Below are 3,846 nucleotides of genomic sequence, written 5' to 3'. Positions count from 1 at the left end.
TCAGAATTTCACCGAGGTGTGTATATGAGAGATGTTGTGAATCTGCAAATCACTTTCTACATCAGCTGCCACAGGCCTCTGGTGGAAATGTTTGTTTTGTTTTAATTTTGGTTCACTGTTTATGCACAGGTCCACGAGTCACTTGGAAAGTAAACTAATCAAGACAGCTGAACGAATATGCGGAAAGAACTAATTATGCAGCTTTCAATATTCCAGGAAGACTTGTAGCATACTGCAACTAAACAGTTCTTTCTGTGCCAGACTTAAGCTCTTGACAAGAACAATTTAATTTTTTTAGTGACTTTTTCTGTACTACTGTTTTAATTTTGAAAGAAGAGGTAACCTGTGTAGTTAGGGACAGTAAAAACTGAAGCAGAATATTAAGTTTTAAAATACCATATTTACTTGACTATAAGACAAGGTTTCTCCCCACCTTGCCCCTGAATCAGCATGAGGGAAAAAAGCTCTTTGTCTTACATTCATATACAAGGAAACCTCATTAAATACATTACCTATCATTAAACTGCTGCCAAAAGGAGCATGTGCTCAGTAACAGAATTCAACTATGAAGTTGATTAAATGCAGCCAGAACTGTGCATGCCTATAAAACACATGGCTTATATTAGGCAAAGTGTACAGATGGGAACCATTTTAATAAAATTTGTAAAAAACAAAACAAAACCAAACAATACGTATCACCCTATACATGCAAAGCTACACATAGTGAACATCCTTGCTTTACCATGGCTTCATAGCACAGAAACAACTACATATCAAAAACATACAAGTACATATATTGAGCCCTTAACAACATGCATCATCTCCCCACAAAAAAACCCTTACAGAAATCTCTCTCTTCACGTAACATTTTTTCATGGGGTTCTATTTCAGTAACCACATGAAACTCTCCATCCCTGTGGTAGTGAGTTTAGGGCTTATTAGCACATGGATTTTGGGGGGCAGGGCAGGGGGGGAGAAGTACACTCACATACTGAGCAGTGCTGAGTTTTGGGGTTCCCATGGCTTAAAATACCGTTGACTCTGCTGGGGCCCAGCCCAATGAACTATATGCTAAAATCATGAGCCTTTTGACTTAGCACTAATAACAGGCACAGCTTGTGCTATATGTAAGGTACAAAGGTGCTCCTTAAAAGTGTGTTTATGGAGTACCTGTGCTAAAACTTGCAGCAGGTTCAAAAAGGTAAGATGCATAAGTTCTGGATGAACTAAGTCTATGGGCACCCATAGTAATTTGCCTATACACAGATTACTACAGGCATGTTTATTTCAAAGTCTGTTTTCAGATTTGCTCCTCACTTCCATGTGCTCAGGAAGAAGAGCAGGGTCTGACAGTAAGGAGGGGGGAAGGGGCTGCAGGTGGAAGTTGGGAGAGGGGAAGAGGTCATTAGGGCCAGTTTACCCTCCACCCCCATTTATTTTCCCTGTTTAGCAGTGGGAAGGGGAAAAATTCAAGGCAAACCTCCAAGAGTTAGTTTCTATACCTGGAAAATTAGAACAGATTTATAAATTTTCTATATATAGAATCTAATCATTGGGAGGATGGCCTTATATTCAGGATTATCTTATATTTGAGTAAATATGGTAAGTATGGCATATTTATTCACTTTTAAGTAAAAAGCTGCATAAGAACTGTTTTGGTGGAGGCAAGAGTGTTGTAAGTATGTGAGAACAGATATTTTAATTCTATGCCTTTGATTGTGCAGCTACAGCTACATACAGAGTTTCCATCTGCCTGGGGCCAATATGTCCATCCTTCTGAGACTTCCAGTTTGTTCGTAATTTAGGTCTTATTCTTGGGGGAAAATATGCCTTGCTGTTTGGATGTCCATCTGGATTGAAACAAAGTCAATAGAAAGCAATATAATTCTGTATACAAAACCTTAACTTCTGGTGTATGAGTATGCAATGTTAGTATTCTCTTGACAAAGTTTTTTACTTCTAAAATGTGTACCATTATAAAATGGCACATACCTTGTGTATGTCGGTTATAAATACGTGCTGTATCTCTGACTGTGTGAGATTTGAGTTTTAACTGTATGAGTAGTGTGCTTTTTTTTTTTTTTGCTACTCTTAATACACACCTTTTGTTTTATGTTGCTTTATAATCTAAACAAAAGATAAATTTAGTATAAGTTTATAGTAAAGTTTGAGCAAGTAAGAATAAAATAAATGTTTCAGGTGTCTGATATATCTATGTGAAGTCATGAATCTACTGACCAACTGCAAATGCTTCCTCAGCCCGGCGAAGGATGTTTATGGAAAGAAGACTTTTTAAAAATTATTTGAGTTGGTCCAATAAAATATATCAGATTTACCCAAAGAACCTTGTCTGCCTATGTCCTTAGACCAACACGGCTACAGCCTATACCCCTGAATCAACTGATATTTTTATATGCCATTAGATACTCTAAACCTATGTGGTTTATCTAAGATTACTTTGAAATGTTTCCATTCCTTAAAGAAGCAAAATACTTTTAATTGAGCAGCTACTGAGTGGGTTTATAATTAAGCATATTGTTATTCAAATCATTATATATTTTTCTTAAACATTAGGTTATAAGTAGTAGATCATAACTGTTGCTGAGAATATTCTGATTTGGGTACAACAGTTGTGAGTCATATTCAAAATGTAGTTACTTTCTTTATAAAGTATATGGATGACAGCTTCTGAGACAAAGGTGGGAAAACAAAAATGAAAAGTGGTCATACAACAAGTCAGCACAAATATTCCCATTAAAGACACTGAACAGATCCTATGGGGGCACTTTGGTTTCTATGCTTTGATAACTAAGAAGTTTCAAATGATGATTCAAGAGAAAAGAAAGATATTCAGAAGTTCATTCTGAGTTACATACATAAGGAGAATGATTGATGGCTGAAAGAGTGCTCATCTTTCCAGTCACTGAATGATGGCTTGAAATATAAGGGGCAAGTGAGGAGAGCAGAGAATGATTTTATGTATTCAAAAAAACAGGAACAGAAAATGTACAAGTTTCAAGACTACCGTACTGTAAAGGAGTCCCTGGTTCAATTCCTGGACACTTACACAAATGCAGCCATGGAGGCATCAGACCCAGTCTGGCCTTTGGATTCTGTTTCACTGGCCTAAAGGGGGAATGGAGGATCTGGGCAGCCTCCACTCCTCCAAAAAAACTCCTATCTAGGCATATGCATCGAAGGTCTAGGTGACCTATCATGCATACAGCATGATCCAGAAGGATCAACAGTTGCCAAACTATGCTGTAAAGATATGATAATCATTTCTGTTGGGTTCTTCTTTGTAACTGGAAAAAAAAAATTAAACAAGAAATGGAAAGCAAACTAATGAATGTCTCTCCTGTGTACTTTACCAGTCTAGGTATTATGATTGCCATGACCAGCACTTGAGTATCAGAGCACCTTTCAGCTGGGAAAAGAAGAGTTAGCAATATATCCCACTCACACTTCCCTTCTTTCCAGTATGACCACAGGGAAAGGGGAGTTCAAGAAGAGTGGTTGCTCCTCAAGGGAGCGATCCTCAATGCACAAACGAAGTCTATTCCATCTCGGAGGAAAGGCAGCAAGAGGGCACAGCAGCCCCCCTGGCTCTCCAGGGAACTAGCAGACCTCCTGAGGCTAAAAAGAAAGGCCTACAAAGGATGGAGGATGTGAGTCACCTCCAAGGAGGATTATTCTGCACTGGTCCGGTCCTGTAAGGAGCAGACTAGGAAAGCCAAGGCTGCAACTGAACTCCAGCCAGCTTTGACCATCAAGGACAATAAAAAGTCCTTTTTCAGATATGTGGGGAGCCGGAGGAAAAGCAGGGGCAACATTGGACCCCTGCTG

The 3,846-nt window shown here is 38.7% G+C and overlaps 1 protein-coding gene across 1 annotated transcript in view; it reads right to left on the bottom strand.

Annotated features, from left to right (window-relative positions):
- Positions 1-3,846, bottom strand: part of PXDNL (peroxidasin like) — a 352,571-nt gene that overhangs the window by 164,616 nt on the left and 184,109 nt on the right. The window lies entirely within an intron of this gene.

Source organism: Alligator sinensis, unplaced genomic scaffold (assembly GCF_000455745.1).
Source record: "Alligator sinensis unplaced genomic scaffold, ASM45574v1 scaffold1007_1, whole genome shotgun sequence".
Classification (NCBI taxonomy): Eukaryota; Metazoa; Chordata; order Crocodylia; family Alligatoridae; genus Alligator; species Alligator sinensis.
This window is presented reverse-complemented; position numbering and strand designations above follow the sequence as displayed.